Raw genomic sequence first — 19036 nt, 5'->3', positions numbered from 1 at the left:
GAAATGTGATTTAATTTGGAAAAAGAGGAAAGTTTTGTTTTTTGATTTTTTTTTTTTTTTTGGTGGTAGTGGTGGTTTTTGTTTTTGTTTTGTTTTGTTTGGTACTAGGAATTGAACCCAGGGGCACTGTATCACTGAGCTATATCTCCAGTCCTTTTTATTTTTATTTTGAGACAGGGTCTCTCTAAGTTGCTGGCCTTGAACTTGCAAACCTCTGCCTCAGCCTCCCAAGTTGCTTGGGTTACAGGTGTGCACCACCATGCTTGGTTAGGAAAGTTTTTATATATGGAAGATAATGTAGACCTTGTTTAGTACATCTATTTGACTCAGAGAATGAAGGATAAAACACAAATTTAATGAACACTTAGGATTTGTTTAAAATATTTCAAGGTGACGTCAGCTCTTCTTTTTAATGTGTTGCTTTCTAACAGAGTTTTCATGATTATTAGTTTTCTCAGATTACTATGATTTTTAAAAACTTTTATTTATCTATCTATTTATTTATTTATTTATATGCGGTGCTGGGGATCAAAGTGCCTCATACGGGGCTGGGGATGTGGCTCAAGCAGTAGCACGCTCACCCGGCATGCGTGCGGCCCGGGGTTCAATCCTCAGCACCACATACCAACAAAGATGTTGTGTCCGCCGATAACTAAAAAATAAATATTAAAAAAAAAAATTCTCTCTCTCTCTTTCTTTCTCTCCCTCTCTTGCTCTCTCTTTAAAAAAAAGTGCCTCATACATGTGAGGCAAGTGCTGTACCACTGATCCACAACCCTAGCCCCTACTATGATTTTTATAGACTACTAATATCCTTCCATAACACATCTCTGAATTAATAGGTTGTTTTTTAAATTTTCATTGTTTAGTTCACAGTGTCCTTTCTATGCTAGTTTTGCTTGTCTTATTTCTTAGCCTTCTTGGCTCTTATCCACATATCACTATGCTTGTGTTAACTTGGGATATTTATATTAATAGAAAAGCCTAGTTCATACTGGGGTTTTTCCAGGTTTTAGTCTCTTATCCTAGATATTGAATCATGGTTCCTATACAGATAATAACTTGCAAGTTTCATCATTATTATTATAAATTTCATTAAAATAATCAAGTAAGTTATTGCATTCTACAGAGATGGGAGTTATGCTCTAGTAGGAAGCAAGGTCACAACTGGCTCTATGCTGTTTCTTTGAAGTTGAACATCTTGAAAAAATTATGTTTCTAGAACTGTTTAATATTTTAAAAGACAAATCATCTGAATTTTTAAATTTTTAAAAAACTTTTTTAGTTGTAGATGAACACAATATTTTTATTTTTTATTATTATTTTTTAATGTGGTGCTGAGGATCGAACCCCATACCTGACACATGTGAAGCAGGTGCTCTACCACTGAGCTGCAGTCCCAGCCCCAAGTCATAGGGATTTAATAAAATACTTTTTTGATTAGACACTTGAATAAAATCCCGTACCATTTTTATATAGTTCAATTTAGAGAAAAAAAAATTATTCCCACTCTTTTAAAACAGTAATAGGGGGCCTGGGCCTGTGGCTCAGTGGTAGCACACTTGCCTTGCATGTGTGAGGTGCTGGGTTTGATGTTCAGCACTACATATAAATAAATAAAATAAAGGTCTATCAACAACTAATAAAAATTAAAAAAAAAGTAATAGGCACATAGTAGGTGCTTTAAATATTTTCAGGATAAATGAATGCAAGTTACTGTGTCAAGTGCCTCAGAGAATCAAAAAATGAATGAAAATAGTGTCTAATTTAAGGAAGCAAGGTGAGAGGGAGCCATGTATATAGTAATGTGCTGATCAGACCCCAATCCAAAGGGCTGTCTGGCTCAGGACTTGTGACTCAGCTTGTCATTGGATAGGGATCTGAGAAGGTCCCCCAAAAAGGAGATCAACTAGACCCTGCCAGGTTCTTGACTTACTCTGGAGAAAAGAATTTTAGGATGTATCAAAAGAGGCACAGATTTATTTAGGAAACCAAGGAATACACATTCAGGGTGCGGAGAATGCAGGCTGTCTTGAGAGTGAGAGTGAGATGGGCTTTTGAGGTCTCAGGCTCTTCTTTTAAAGGAAACTTTGTAGGCTGGGGATATGGCTCAGTGGCAGAGTGCTTGCCTAGCATGTTCGAGGCTCTGGGTTCTATCCTTAGCACCACACAAAAGTAAACAAATTCTGTTCATCTACAACTACAAAATTTTTTTTAAAAAAAAGAAACCATAAATAGTGAACATCAGCAGTATGTGGATAAGGCATCAGCCTAGTGAGCTCAGTTTTCTGAGTCTTAGAGCACAGATAACATCTGGAATTTACCCATATTATATGTCTCTAAGAGTATTTTCTCTCGGCTGCTTTTTAATCTGAAAAAAAAAAAAACATTGTCTAAGCTAGCAATGTATGTAGGCATTAATTATCTGGACTTGTAATACTCTAAGATTCAAAGACTTTTTAGGAATTTACATAATCAATGAAGGTACCCTTCAGCAGATGAATGGATAAAGACACAGTGGAGTATTACTCAACCATAAAGAATGCACTTATGGGGCTGGATTTGTGGGTCAGTGGTAGAGTGCTTGCCTAGCCCATGTGAGGCACTGGGTTCGATCCTCAGCTCCACATAAAAATAAATATATAAAATAAAGGTATTATGTTCATCTATAACTAAAAAAATATTTTAAGAAAATAAGAATGCAATTTTGGCATTTGCTGGTAAATGGATGGAACTGGAGACTATATGCTAAGAGAAATAAGCAAAGGTCAAATGTTTTTTCTGCTATGCGGAAGCTAGTCCAAAATAAGTGGGGTAAGAGAAGGGGAAAAGTGGGGGGATTCCATCAAATTGAAGAAAGATGGGTGGACTATATGAAGGAGACCCAGGGGGAGGGAGAGGGAGAGGGATAAGGCAAGGGAAGAACAGCAGAATGAGGGCTGGGGTTGTGGCTCAGAGGTAGAGTGCTCACCTAGCATGCGTGAGGTACTGGGTTCGATCCTCGGCACCACATAAAAATAAAAAAAGATATTGTGTCTACCTATAACTAAAAAATAAATATTGAAAAAATGAAAGCAAAATTTAAAAATTTTACAAAAAGAACAGTGGAATGAATATCTGATCTAACTTTCCTATGTACATAATATGAATATACCACAGTGAATCTCACCATCATGTTTATTCATCCATAAGCCACTATTAAAAAAAAAACTAAAAGTAAATAGCAGAAATTTATAAAGTAGTGGGGAGGGAGAAGAGGAGGTATGGGGGAAATACTGGGGGTTGAATTAGAGCAAATTATATTCCATGCTTTTATAATTCTGTCATGAATCCTAATGTTACGTATACTAAAAGGAACCAATTAAAAATTATTTCTGGGGCTGGGGATGTGGCTCAAGTGGTAGCGCGCTCCCTGGCACGCCTGCGGCCCGCATTCGATCCTCAGCACCACATACAAACAAAGATGATGTGTCTGCCAATAACTAAAAAAAATAAAAATAAAAAAACTCTCTCTCTCTCTCTCTCTAAAAAAAATATTTCTGGAGGAAAACTTGGGGAGTTAAAGATAAGGATGTTCTGGAGCTTCTTGGCACCTTCTCTGGAACCAGCCAAAACTGAATTTACCCCCTTTTCTATGCTCAGGTAGCATCACATGCATACCTCTACCATTCATTCCTTCCACAAATACCTATAGAGCACCTGCTGTGTATCTAGCATTCTTCACTCTTCTGAAGGTTCAGTGATAAATCTGGCAAAAGTCCCTGCCATCATGGAGTTTACGTGACAGTGATTAGCAAGTATAATATCAGGTGGTGATAATTGCTGTGAAGAAAAAGTAAGTGGATCAGATGACAAGATGTGGTAGAAGAGGGTAACTAGATAAGTAGTCAGGAAAGGCTTCTCTGAGGAGGTGATATTTGGTAAGAACCCTGCATGAAGTGAGGGAGCAGGCAGCATTGATGTGTACCTCATGGGCTGTGTGAACATTTTAAGCTCAGTCTCCTGCAGCACCACTTTGAGGGTGGGAACTCTTGATTTCTTATTGCACAGCAGGTGCTCAGTGTGTGTCTGTCTTAGTGTATTTTGGTTGCTTGGGACCAGAAATGGTTTCACAGTTTGGAGTCTTTCAGATTTTAGAATGTTTGCATAGGCTTTACGGATTGAGCATCCCTGATCTGAAATCTGAAACTTGGAGCACTGACATGATGCTCAAAAAGGTTAGGGTTTTGGAGCATTTCAGATTTCAGAATTTCAGGTTAGGGTTGTACAACCTGTATTAATGAGTTGAGAAGTCTAAAGAGAAGCAAATTTTACTTGATTTTAAAATGTTCAGAAAGAAAGATAGTTTCCCACCAAGTGAAAATTAATAGCTGTACCACAGTGGGTATGGACCACATCTGAAAAACATGGGAACTCATGTAGAATGTAAGGCAATTCTGAAAAATCCAGCTAAACTATGGCAGTGAAAAAGAATGGGTCATTGTTGCCCACAACCACATGGGTAGATCTCAGGAATGGGTGGATCTCAGATGTTGCATGGAAAACTCCTCTTGTAGAATGTCAGTAGTATCATTCCATTTATTTTAGTTCCTAGATGTGTAAAACTAAACAATCTGTTTTTAAGAATGTGGTAAATGGGATTTTTTAAAAAGTAAAAAAATGGCAAACAAGATTCAGGGTGATGATGGCCTCTGAGTGAGGAGGAGAGGGAATTAGATCAGGGAGGGGAACACAGGAAATTCTAGCACATTGGTAACTTCTTTCTTTTGGATTAGGTGGTGGATATGTAGATGTTATATTCTTTAAACCTTATACATTTTGTACATGTTTTTGCACACTTGGTATTAAAGAAAAACAAAAAAGAGACACTTGATATTTAAAATGGTGTCATGCACAAAATAAACCCCATTTTCTTTTGACATTCTCACTATGGAGACCAAGTAATGTGATTTTTAAAGCACACTAAAAATGATGTGCTTTGAAAGGGGACATAGTTAGCCTCTTTGAACTCCTACCTAACAGCTCAGACGAGTCATGTGATTAATGATCCCTGTTCCTATGACCTCCTAAGCTCTGACAGTGTATTGTTCTCCTCCCTGATCTCAGATAAATTAAGCCACAGTTGGGTGGATGTGCATATTAATAGCATTGCCCTTCTAAGCATTCAGGTTTATTTTCATTGTTTATATTGCCGGGCACTTGTATAGGTTTTAGAAAACTAGCTTCAGTAACACCCTGAAAGATTTAGATGGAGCATACCTTTCTTCCTGTAACCTAGAGATAAGAAATCAAGTGTGGCCAACTAGATTTGCCCAACCCATCTCTGCCTGTGAGTATTTTTTTTTATGTTTTATTTTTTTTATTTTATTTTATTGTTGGTCGTTCAAAACATTACAAAGTTCTTAATATATCATATTTCACAATTTGATTCAAGTGGGTTATGAACTCCCATTTTTACCCCGTATACCGATTGCTGTATCACATCAGTTACACTTCCATTGATTTACATATTGCCATTCTGCCTGTGAGTATTGATGCTTGCCTGCACTTAAATTTTTCAGTGTGAAGTATTCTCTAATGGTTTTACATTCCTAGAAATATATGTTATATTGGTTGGGTCATTATTATGAGTAATATTTCAGTTATCTACTGCTGCTCTTAACAAACCCCCCAAAATTCAGTGGCCTACAACTATAATTTATTTTTTAATATTTATTTTTTAGTTGTAGGTAGACATACAATATCTTTATTTCATTTTTGTGTGTGTGTGGTGCTGAGGATCATACCCAGTGCCTAACACATGCTTGGCGAGCACTCTACCACTGAGCCACAACCTCAGCCCAATTTATTATTAACTTTCACAGATCTATAACTTGAGCTTACATGGCAGTTTTCTCTCTTAGTCTTTTATGAAGTTGTTTTATGGGTTAACTCACAGTCATTGGATGTTCTGCCATTGGGCATTTCTTATCAGGGAACTTCTGTGCAGTTGTGGTCTATTGTCAGCTTGGACTGCAGTTACCTAAGTCTTGATGACTGGAAGTCCAAAATGGACCATTGTCTTTGCTGGTAGTTGATGCTGGCTTTTGGCTGAAGGGTTCCAGGAGCTGTCAACCAGTATTCCTGCATGTAGCCTCTCCATATGGCTTAAGCATCTCATAGCATGGCAGCTAGGTTTCAAGAGTGAGCCATCTTCTAGGCAGAATGTGGAAGCTTCCAGGCCAGTTAAGGATATGCCCTGAATTGTCACAGAATTACTTATCTGCTGTGTACTATTATTCAAAGCAGTAAGGCCAACCCAGATTTAGTGAGTTGGAGAAATAAATTCATAAAATCATGTGGGATGAGAGAGATTATTGTGGCCATCATTTTTGCCACCACCATTGTTCTCCAATAGGCATTTGCATTTTTACCTGAAAATTTTCTTAAAAAGGATGACTGAAATGTTAAATGACATCCTGTCATTGGAGCCATACTTATATTCACCCATTCCTATATTTTTCAATCTCATCAGAGGATCATTTGAGTTTTAGCCAGTCTTTTTAGCCTTTTTATTTTGACCCTTTTATCCTTACAGAAAAATTGTAAGACTAGAGCAAAGAACTCCTGTATGCCATTCATCCTGTGTTAACATTTAGCCATATTTGTTTCATTATTCCTGTAACCCATTACTCTCATTCACGGTCTCACATCTGCTCTCTATAGACACATACATTGAAATGCACACATGCCCAGATTTCTCTCAGAACAATTGAAGGTAAGTTATAGGCCCCTTTACCACTAAAATGAGGCATTGTTTTACATACCCATAGAACATTTTTAAAAATATTTTTAGTTGTAGATGGACACCATACCTTTATTTTGTTTATTGAGGTTTTTTTTTTAATGTGGTGTTGAGGATTGAACCCCAGTGCCTCACATGTGTTAGGAAAGCACTCTACCACTGAGCCACAACCCCAGCCCATAGAACAGTTTTGAAAATCAGAAAATTTAACTTTGAGATGTTATTGTTACTCAATTTACAGTCTATATGCAGTTTTAGCCAGTTCCAATAAGATCCTTTATAGCATTTCTCCCCTTGGTCCAGGATCCAACCCATATAGTGTCCTATATTATCTTTGGTCATCTTATCTCTTTTGTCTCCTTTAACCTGGGACAGCACCTCAGCCTTTCTTTTTCATGATCTTGACATTTTTAAAACAGTTATTTTAAGAACTATCCTTCAACTTAGGTTGGTCTGATATTTCTTTGTGGTTAGATTCAAGTTGTGCATTTTGGGTAGGAATCTCATGGCTGGGATAACTGGGTCCTCAGTGCCTCATTTCATGATATCAGTTTATTTCCTTTACTGGTGATGCCAATGTAGGTCTCTGGGTTAAGGTAGTGTCCGTAGGTTTGGGGGTTTTTTTGGGGGGGGGGTTGTTGTTGTTGTTTGTATACGGTTGTTATTTTTCTCTCTGGGAAATAATAAATTTCAGAATGTTGGCTGAGCTGTGCTGATGAGGTCACAGATCCCTCCCTCCCAGCTAATGGGTAGACTGTGTTCACTTTGCTTGGAGTTAAATGGCTTTGAAAAAAATAGAACTAGATTCCAGGATGTGGTGGAAAAAGTCTTTTGGTGTTCTGCTTTGCAGTCAACTCACGTTCAAAAGTGTGACAGCCCTCTCCCAAGAGTCCCTCTTGCCCCTGTACTTATGGAAGTATTTGTTCATATTTTGCTAGTCATGAAACCTTAAAAGGTTATATAATCCAGCCCTGTGCACCAGGAAGGCTTTCTTCTACCTTCCCAAAGAAACCTTGTGAATCCCCTTTGTCATACTTTTATTGAACCTGAAAAAATTAAAGTAGAAGAGCTAAAAAAGAAAAAGGAAGAAAAAAAATTGATTTGAATGCCAGCCCTGGTACTTTCATCTGTTTGCATCTTTTTGAAAAAAGTCACCTAAGCTCTTAAGACGTTGGCTGTCTAATAATAATTTCCTACCTACCTCACTGGGTTATTGTGGTGATCAAATTGACCCTGATTAAAGAGATAAGAAGATACTTTAAAATAAAACTGTATAAGTACACAGTGAGTTCCCTTGATTAATTCATACTTAATTTCTTTTCTAAGCTAAGTTACCTATTTCCAGGAAACTGGAAAAAAAAAGTTTTGCCAAATTTCATTTGGCTCACAATAGTGTGAACAGAGCTGGCCAGAAAGTGTGGGGCCTGCCACACCAGTACTGCCTTGTTTAAGATGCTGTGCTCTTGCAGGGCAGCTGGCAGGGTGCTAAGTTTGTATGAGCAAGTGGTGAAGCAGGATAAATGGGAAACTCTATAGATAAAATTGGGAACTTCAAAGATTATTGTCTGTTTTTTGGTCTCTCACCATTAGAAAAAAAATCAGACTTGCCTACACTTCTCTAATTTGAAAGTTGTGTTTGTTTCTGTGTCTTCTAACTTATCCTGTTTATTGAATTGGGGTAGGGAAATATAAGCAGACTTCTTGAATTTTATCCCAAATAATTCACCCTTACTTCTCAGGTATAAGTTATTTTTAAGTGCATGTTTGTGGGTGGTTGGCCCAGTTTTACTTAGAATAGAACCTCACAGTCTGTAGTGTGAACTGAACCTCCATGTGACAGTTCTATTAAAGCCAAATGGAAGGAAGGCTGCTCAGGGCTTTGCCAATTTAAAACTATCAGAACCTGTCCCACTAGGCCATTCAGGTCTTTTCTTGGTAGGATTGTAATCCCATCCCACAGTTTGATCTACTTAAATGGAGTTATTTAAAGTAAGGGTCATGTTGGAATTTATGACTGCTAAGACTGCAGCCATTTCAAGCCTCTTACCCATTGCCCCCATTCCAGCTCTGGCAACCCTAATGGTGGGAATAGTGTCTGCAGAAAAGCTCCTCATTCTCATGTATCCATTTAGGAGCAGAGGTACCAGCAACTGCAGGACCACAGGGCAGAACTCACCTCTTTTAGTACCACTTAAAGAAGCCCAGAATATGGCTTGCTGCAGGCAGGTCCCAGAAAGAGAACTAGAGTGAACAGAACTTGCTTGGTCTCACCAGTCAAAGAACTCATCTCTCTCTCCCAGAAGAAGGTGAGGGTAATGAAGAGCAGACAGCGAGCTAATCCCTCTAGGCAGGTTCCTCCTTGCTTCTTAAGGAGACAAAGTAGGAATTCTTATGAGAGAAGAAAATGTTTCTGTCTTCATCATCTACAACAAGATAGCAATTTTACCAGGTATCCTAGTGCTGCACACCTGTAATTCCACCAACTCAAGAGGCTGAGGCAGGAGGATCACAAATTCCAGGTCAGCCTGGGCAACTTAGCAAGACCCTGTCTTAAAATTTTTAAACAAGAGCTGGAGATGTAGCTCAGTGGTAGAGCACCCCTGGGCTCAATCTCCAGTACTACCAAAAAAAAAAAAAAAAAAAAAAAAAAAAAAAAGGCAGTCTCCTATCCTTTCTTACAGCCTCTCTCACTAAGTTCCAAATCTTCCCCCTGCCTTTACAGGGCTATTGGATGAAAGACACACATAGCATTTGCATGGTGTTCAAGGGAGTAGGTAGTAAGTTTTGAATTTGGAAAGGAATTGATGATCAAATCTCTCTCAGACTCCCTCATGCTGGTTATGACAAAGTGGGCAGTGGGTTTATAGCCATGGATGCTGCTCACCTTGATAGGATACTGTTAGCTTGAGAGAGCAGTGAGGGATTTAAGGGTGGAGAGACAACACACAGGTCTGCATGCTTAATTTTGTTCTTACAGTCTGACAGCATAAAAGGAAAGTGTGGCCAAGTACAAGATCTCATGCCATATGTTTGTACATGTTCTTTGAACCTAAACATAAGTTTTTCTAGATCCTTGGAAAGCTATGCTTAAGTGGAGTGCTATCAACATGAGAGAACAGGATGGGATGGTTTATCTGTTTACAGTTAACTTCCTGATTTTGGTTTCTTCTTATCTGTGAGGATCATTTGGAGTTTTATTTGATTATATATTGAAACACCATCAATATTTAATAGTTATTGATTTCTTATTCTATGCCAGTTCTAAAAAGAACATCTTGGGGTCTTGGTGACCCAAACTTAGGCTAAATCACTATTGTCACACAAGGATGAGAACAAAGTTGTAAGGAGGCGAGTCAGGTAGATGTGAACTCAAACTACAGCTCCATTGCTTAGTTAACCATGGAAGCCACTTAACCTTTCTAAGCTGGGTTTCCTCATCTGTAAAATGGCCATAACAGTAGTACCTGTGTCATATTGTTTTTCAACAACTAAAACACATACGTATAAAGGCACTCATACATTATCTCTCAAGCCAAGGCTTTCAGCAGCCTATTGGTGTGCTTTGAGGTCACTGTGGGGATTGGACACTACCCCTCCAACCAGAGAAGCTTCACTCACATTTATAAATTTTATGTGCGTCTTTGTCTGTGTCCTCTCAGGGCTTCTCAGCTGAGGGGGAATCTCTTCCCTGAAAGGACATTTGGCAATATCAAGAAACATTTTTGGTTGTTATAGCCCAGAGGTTGCTATTGGCCTTCAGTGGACAGAGACCAGAGATGCTGCTCAAAATCCTATAGTGCACAGGATAGCCCCCTACAATACAAAACAATCCAGCCCCAAATGTCAGAAATGCCAAGTTGAAAAAACCTGTTTACATGTTCAAATGCAAATCATGGGACAGTGGGAGGTTGTTCTGCATAATTTTTCTTTAATAAAGGAGTCTAGGAAAAATCAGAAAACAGGAGGTCTATAGTGCATCTAGAAAGAATCACCTGATTGCTGAGATATCTGAATAACTGTATCCCTTAGGAATTGTGGGATAACCCTAATGTAGGGCACGAACCATCTTAACAAAGGACAAATAGGACAGTAATCTGCAGAGAGTCAAAGCATCGTCTGTATAAACAAGGTATATTTGAGTTCTAGGTGGCCCCAGGAGTAATGGAGTGATGACACAGGGAAGTCAGTTTGGCCAGTATGAAGAAATTCTTCCTAAGGTTGAAACTGTCCATCCAGCTGGAAAGCAGACTGCCTTGCAAGGTGTGGATGTCCTGCCATGGAATTTTGATGCACACTGATTATTTACATCAGTAGAATGGTTGATACTGAAACAACTGGATTTTAGAAATTTAGATCATGTTAAAGAAGTATTCATTTTATCAGGTGATCAGCTATTACCCACTACCATGTGGCCCTCCTCTTGGCAGTGACTAAGAGAAGGTAGAGGTACTCTCCTGGCACCAAGAACTGACTTTTTAGCATGAGAATCTCATTGGAAAACTAGCCTACATCTTGCCCAGTCCACATGCCACTTGTGGAAGCCTGAGACCAAGCTTAAAACTGATCTGATAAGATTCTCCCCTTACTGCCAGGATCTGATTAGGTAATTCTTTAAGGCTCTGGTAAGAAATTGGCCTTACATATTAGGTTGAGTTGCCATTTTTATTGCTCTTTTTTCTGTTGATGGATGTTGGCAAGTGCACAGGGTTCAATCTGCTGTAGTATTAAAACAGACAGTTTGTGGTTACATACAGATTGATTTATATCCTTCCTGGAGAAACTTTATACAAATACTCACAAATCTCTGGGGTAAACTGGACATATCAATTTCAATTGTTGCCTACATCCTCATCACCCAGTACTTATCAGGAGCCAGTCCTAAGCTGGAGAAGCTATATAACAGACCTGCATTTTAACAAAATGGTGTTTCCCCAAGTGTCTTATTTTCACCTTTTACATATTCCCAGTAGGGAGGAAAAAGATCCTATTAAACCTAAGAACCCCCAAAAGCACCCGTAATCCCATCTTTTAGCTGAATTCTTTCTCAGCATTTAAAAAGGAACTGGGAACATTGAAAACATTGTGTTTAGTGAAAGAAGTCAGACACAAAAGAACAGATTGTATGATTCCACCTATATGAGGTAACTGGAATAGGCAGAGGTCTTTACGTACTCAGTGTATCTGGCCTTATCAAATATACGATTTGTGAAAATTTTCTCCTATGAATTGTCTTTCTTTTTTTTCATTTTTTTAAAATTTATTTATTCTAATTTGTTATATATGTTAGCAGAATGCAATTCAATTTATAGTACACATATAGATCACAATTTTTCATGTCACTAGTTGTACACAAAGTAGAGTCACACCATTTGTGCCTTCATGCCCGTACTTGGGGTAATTATGTCCATCTCATTCTATCGTCTTTCTTACCCCCCTGCCCCCTCCCTCTCCCTCCTTCCCCTTTACCCTATCTAAAGTTCCTCCATTTCTCCCATGTACCTTCCACATCCCCATTATAGATCAGCATCCTCATATCAGAGAAAACATTCAGTATTTGTTTTTTTGGGATTGTCTTACTTTACTTAGCATAATATTCTCCAACTCCATCCATTTACCTGCGAATGCCATGATTTTATTCTCTTTTAATGCTGAGTAATATTCCATTGTGTATATATACAGCAGTTTTTTTATCCATTCATTTACTAAAGGGCATCTAGGTTGGTTCCACAATTTAGCTATTGTGAATTGTGCTGCTCTGAATATTGATGTGGCTGCATCACTGTAGTAGGCTGTTTTTAAGTCCTTTGGGTATAAACCCAGGAATGGGATAGCTGGGTCAAATGGTGGTTCCAAGTTTTCCAAGGAATCTCCATACTTCTTTCCAGATTGGTTCCACCAATTTGCAGTCCCACCAGCAATGTATGAGTGTGTCTTTTCCCCCACATCCTTGCCAACACTTACTGTTTGTATTTTTAATAGCTGCCATTCTGACTGGAGTGAGACGAAATCTTAGTTTTGATTTGCATTTCTCTAATTGCTAGAGATGAACATTTTTTCATATATTTGTTGATTGATTATACATCATCTTCTGAGAAGTGTCTATTTAATTCCTTGACCTATTTATTGATTGGGTTATGAGTTCTTTATATATCCTAGTGATTAGTGCTCTATCTGATGTGCATGTGGTAAAAATTTGCTCCCATTCTGTAGGCTCTTTGTTCTCCTCACTGATTGTTTCTTTTGCTGAGAAGAAGCTTTTCAGTTTGAATCCACCCCATTTATTGATTCTTAATTTTAATTCTTGAGCTATAGGAGTCTTATTAAGAAAGTTGAGGCCTAATCCGACATGATGAAGATTTGAGCCTACTTTTTTTCCTATTAGGCTCAGGGTCTCTGGTTTAATTCCTAGGTCCTTGATCCACTTTGAGTTGAGTTTTGTGAATGGTGAGAGGTAGGGGCTTAATTTCATTTTGTTGCAGATGGATTTCTACTTTTCCCAACACCATTTGTTGAAGAGGCTATACTTTGTCCAATATATGTTTTTGGTGCCTTTGTCTAATATGAGATAACTGTATTTGTGTGGGTTTGTCTCTGTGTCTTCTATTCTGCACTATTGGTCTAAAGTCTGTTTTGGTGCCAATACCACACTGTTTTTTTTTTGTTTTTTTTTTAACTATTGTTGTTGTTGTTGTTTTGTTACTATTGTTCTGTAGTATAGTTTAAGGTCTGGTATAGTGATACCACCTGATTCACTTTTCTTCCTAAGGATTGCTTTAGCTATTCTAGGTCTCTTACTTTTCCAGATGAATTTCATGACTGCTTTTTCTATTTATATGAGGAATGTCATTGGGATTTTGATTGGAATTGCATTAAATCTGTATAGTGCTTTTGGTAGTATGGTCATTTTGACAATTCTGCCTATCCAAGAACAAGGGAGATCTTTCCACCTTCTAAGGTCTTCTTTAATGTCTTTCTTTAGCATTCTGTAGTTTTCATTGCAGAGGTCTTTCACCTCTTTCATTAAGTTGAGTCCCAAGTATTTTATTTTTTAAAGGCTATTGTAAATGGGGTAGTTTTCCTAGTTTCTCTTTCAGAGGATTTGTCACTGATGTATACAAAAATGCCTTTGATTTACGGGTATTGATTTTATATCCTGCTACTTTGCTGAATTCATTTATTAGTTCTAGAAGTTTCCTAGTAGAATTTTTGGGATCTTCTAAGTATAGAAGCATATTGTGGTGATAACTTGAGTTCTTCTTTTCCTATTCAATCCCTTTAATTTCTTTCATCTAATTGCTCCAGCTAGAGTTCAAGAACTATGTTAAATGGAAGTGGTGAAAGAGGGCATTTCTGTCTTGTTCGGTTTTTAAAGGGAATGCTTTCAATTTTTCTCCATTTAGAATGATGTTGGCCTGGGGATTAGCATAGATAGCTTTTACAATGTTGATATGTTTCTGTTATCCCTAGTTTTTCTAGTGTTTTGAACATGAAGGGGTGTTGTATTTTGTCAAATGCTATTTCTGCATCTATTGAGATGATTCTTATCTTCAAGTCTATTGATGTGATGAATTACATTTATTGATTTCCATATGTTGAACCAACCTTGGATCCCTGGGATGAACCTCACTTGATCATGGTGCAATGTCTTTTTTAATATGTTTTTTTATTCAATTTGCCAGAATTTTATTGAGAATTTTTGCATCTATGTTCGTTAGAGATATTGATCTGAAGTTTTCTTTTTTTATGTGCTTTTGCCTGGTTTTGAATCAGGGTGATATTGGCCTCATAGAATAAGTTTGGAAGGGTTCCCTCATTTTCTATTTCATGAAATAATTTGAGGAGTATTGGGATTATTTCTTCTTTGAAGGTCTTATAGAATTCAGCTGTGTATCCATCTGGTCCTGGGCTTCTCTTGGTTGGTAGGTTTCTAATGACATCTTCTGTTTCATTGCTTGAAATTGATATGTTTAACTTGTGTATATCATTCTGATTCAGTTTGGGAAAATTATATGACTCTAGAAATTTGTCAGTGCCTTTGATAATCTCTATTTTATTGGAGTACAAATTTTCAAAATAATTTCTAATTATCTTTTGTATTTCTGTAATGTCTGTTGTGATATTTCCTTTTTCATCAAGTATGTTAGTAATCTGAGTTTCCTCTCTCCTCTTCATTAGCATGGCTAAGGGTTTATCAATTTTATTTATTTTTTTCAAAGAACCAGCTTTTTGTTTTGTCAGTTTTTTTGTTTGTTTGTTTCAACTTCACTGATTTCAGCTCTGATTTTAATTATTTCCTGTCTTCTGCTTTTGCTGCTGATTTGTTCTTCTTTTTCTGGGGCCTTGAGATGTAATGTTAGGTCATTTATTTGTTGACTTTTTCTTCTTTTAAGGGATGAACTCCATGCAATGAACTTTCCTCTTTCTACTGGCTTCACAATGTCCCAGAGATTTTGATATGTTGTATCAATGTTCTCATTTACCTCTAAGAATTTTTTAATCTCCTCTTTGATGTCTTTTGCAACCTATTGCTCATTCAGTAGCATATTATTTAGTCTCCAGGTGTTGCAGCAGCTTCTATTTTTTATTTTATCATTGATTTCTAATTTCATTCCATTATAATATGATAGAATACAGGGTAGTCTCTCTACTTTTTTGTATTTTCTAAGAGTATTTGCTTTGTGGAATAATATATGGTCTGTTTTAGAGAAGGATCCATGTGCTGCTGAGAAGAAAGTGTATTCACTCATTGATAGATTAAATATTCTATACATAGATTAAATATTCTATATATGTCTGTTAAGTCTATAAGTTATTGATTTTATTATTTAGTTCTATAGTTTCTTTGTTTGGCTTTTGTTTGGAGGATCTATCCAATGGTGAAAGAGGTGTGTTAAAGTCACCCATAATTATTGTGTTGTGGTCTGTTTGAACTTGAGAAGAATTTGTTTGATGAACGTAGATGCTCCATTATTGGGGGCATACATATTTATAATTGTTATGTCTTGTTGATATATGGTTTTCTTAAGCAGTATGAAATGTCCTTCTTTATCTCTTTTGATTAACATTGGCTTGAAGTCTACTTTATTTGATATGAGGATGGAAACCACTGCTTGTTTCTGCAGTCCATGTGAGTGGTATGTTTTTTCCCCAACCTTTCACCTTCGGTCTGTGGATTTTTTTTTTTTCCCTATGAGACGAAGTCTCTTGAAGGCAGCATATTGTTGGGTCTTTTTTTTTTAATCCAATCTGTCAGTCTATGTCTTTTAATTGGTGAGTTTAGGCCTTTAACATTCAGGGTTATTATTGAGACATGATTTGTATTCTGGGTCATATTTGTTTATTTTTGGTATTTAACTTAATTTTGTTTCTCCTTTGATTGTTCTTTGCTTTAGTGTAATACCTCCCTCTACTGATTTTCATTGTTGTTTTTTGTTTCCTCCTCATGGAGTATTTTGCTAAGGATGTTCTGTAGTGCAGGCTTCCTAGTTGTAAATTCTTTTAACTATTGTTTATCATTGAAGGTTTTTATCTCATCATCAAATATTAAGCTTAATTTTGCTGGATATAAGATTCTTGGTTGGCATCCATTTTCTTTCAGAGCTTGGTATATGTTGTTCCAGGATCTTCTAGCTTTCAGGGTCTGGGTTAAAAAATCTGCATATATCCTAATTGGTTTCCTCCTAAATGTAATCTGATTCCTTTCTCTTATAGCTTTTAAAATTCTCTCCTATATGCTAGGCATTTTCATTATAATGTGCCTTGGTGTGGATATGTTGTGATTTTGTACCTTTGGTGTCCTGTAAGCCTCTTGTATTTGATTTTTCCAATGCAGTCTTCATGTTTGGAAAAATTTCTGATGTTATTTAATTGAATAGATTGTTCATTCCTTTGGTTTGGAACTCTATGCCTTCCTCTATCCCAGTAATTCTTAAATTTGGTCTTTTTATGTTATCCCATAATTCTTGAATATTCTGCTTTTGATTTCTTACCGTCTTCACTGTGTGATCAATACTCTTTTCAAGATTATATATTTTGTCTTCATTGTCTAAGGTCCTGTCCTTAAAGTGATCTAATCTGTTGGTGATACTTTCTTTTGAGATTTTAATTTGATTTTTTTTTATTTCAAGGATTTCTGTTTTTTTTTTCAGAACCTCTATCTCCTTATTGAAGTAATCTTTTGCTTCCTGTGTTTGCTTATGTAGCTCTTTATCAAAATGATCTTTTGCTGCCTGTATTTGCTCTCTTATAATTCACAGAACATTTTAATTATGTACATCCTGAACTCCTTCTCTTGTCATTTCTTCTGTTATGTTGGCCATGGATTCTAATGATGTAATATCTTGGTTTGTTGGGGGCACTTTCTTCCCTTGTTTTTTTATGTTGTTTCTGTCTTCCCATCTAGAAGTGTAGATCCCAGGAGTTACAGTTTTTACTCTGTAGGCTTATAGTATCCCTGCAGATTTCTAATAACTCTCCTTTAAGGGGGAGAACAGATCCCAATACAAACAATATATAATCTTAAACCAAATATCTGCTATTGGGACATATATAGTTTTGAATCATATTGAACAGTAAGTTCAATTATTAACTACAATATGAGCAGTAGGTTTGCAAAAGGGTCTACGGTTTCTGATAGACAAAGAACTGGGGGTGAAGAAGTTGATTAGTAGAAGGAGAAGAGAGAGAAAGTGATTTGGGGTAGACAAGTAAGTGGGAAGACAATAGAGTACATAAAACAAAAATATATATTAAGAAAAGTAAAAATAGGAGATAAATGAATATACAACACCACTGTAATATAGTATTCAGACATCCTAGTCCTCGGTAGCCTAATTTATGAAAAGTACTTGGTTTCATATATGTTGGATATGATGGTGGTAGAAGAGAGAGAAAAAAAATCTCGAAGGAAGATAACAAGAATTGTTTTTGTTGGAGATCAGTATCTTTCCAGCTTCCCTTCTCATCCAATAGGTGGGGTTATCTGTTGTTTGCTGGTATCTCTACCCTCAGGATGGTGAAGGTTATTAGGGTTGGAGGATTGGTCTAGGGATCTCCTTTGGGGCCTTGCTTGTGTGATGTGGGTGCCTGGTCTTATCTTCTTATATTGCCTGTAGACCTCACAATTCTTGGTCTCTAATGTAGTCTCTAAACTGTATCTCGCTCACCCCCTCCCTTTCTATTTCCCAATCAGGAACCTTTCTCTTCAGAGGTCTTGTGGGCTGTGTTCTGGAAGCTTCCCACCTGTTGTGGAAAGCTGTTTTATATTGGGCAGCTCAGGACCTGGTTTTGTGACCCAGTTTTGTGGGCTATAGACTGGACACATAGCCACAAGCACTGTGCCGTGTTAGCAGCTGCTGGGGAGAGCGGGGAGTTGGGGACTCTCAGTACCTGGATAATGCTTCCAAGCCCTAGCCAGTGTTCTAAGCTGGGAGCTGCCCCAACTAAAGATGGCGACAAAGGTGTCCCAAGATGGACACAGCTGCTCTCAGCAATGGAGTGTCTGGGGGTCAGGTGAGGCCGGACGGTGGCATGGTGTACAGCTCTATGGCATGCATTATTGTAGCTGGCAGCTGTCTCCAGACCCAGTGCAGTGTCCCAGGTGCAGGCTACTGTGTGTAGGGGACTGTGGCAGTAGTTGCAGTGCCCCATGATGGAAGCAACCAGAGGAGCCCCACGTTGGTAGATGGGGGTACACATGGGAGTGGCGGCCTGAGTTCCTGTGTTGGACAGCAGCCAGGATTCCTGCATGGGTTGGCGGCCAGGAGTCCTGTACAGGTGCTAATGCCAGTGGTCCTGCTCAGGCACCCAGAGGACCTGTGTGGACGAGTGGCCAGGGCTGGAATAGGCAATTTCATAGAGACAGAAAGTAAAATGGTGGTTGCCAGGGACTGGGGGAGGAGAATGTGGAATCATTTAATGGAAGTGTTTGGGTGATGGTTATACAACATGTGAATGTACTTAACTATATACTTAAAAACAGTTGAGATGGTTAATTTTATGTTATATATATTTTGTCGTGATTTTAAAAATGGAGCCATCTTGGGGCTAAGGTTGTGGCTCAGCAGTAGAGCGCTCACCTTGCACGTGCGAGACCCTGGGTTCGATCCTTAGCACCACATACAAAAATAAACAAGTGAAATAAAGGTGTTGTGTCCAACTACAGCTAAAAATAAATAGATATTAAAAATGGAGCCATCTTGTTCATTGTTATATGCCAAAGCCAGATCCAACTGTGGTGTTCATCTGAAAAAA

General features: G+C 37.7%; 1 protein-coding gene across 1 annotated transcript in view; it reads left to right on the top strand.

Annotated features, from left to right (window-relative positions):
- Window positions 1-19036, top strand: part of MAP7D2 (MAP7 domain containing 2) — a 59575-nt gene that overhangs the window by 21722 nt on the left and 18817 nt on the right. The window lies entirely within an intron of this gene.

Source organism: Spermophilus citellus (assembly GCF_964194105.1).
Source record: "Spermophilus citellus genome assembly, chromosome: X".
In the NCBI taxonomy this organism is placed as follows: domain Eukaryota; kingdom Metazoa; phylum Chordata; class Mammalia; order Rodentia; family Sciuridae; genus Spermophilus; species Spermophilus citellus.
The sequence above is the reverse complement of the archived record's forward strand: the minus strand, read 5'-3'. Positions and strand labels throughout refer to the sequence as shown.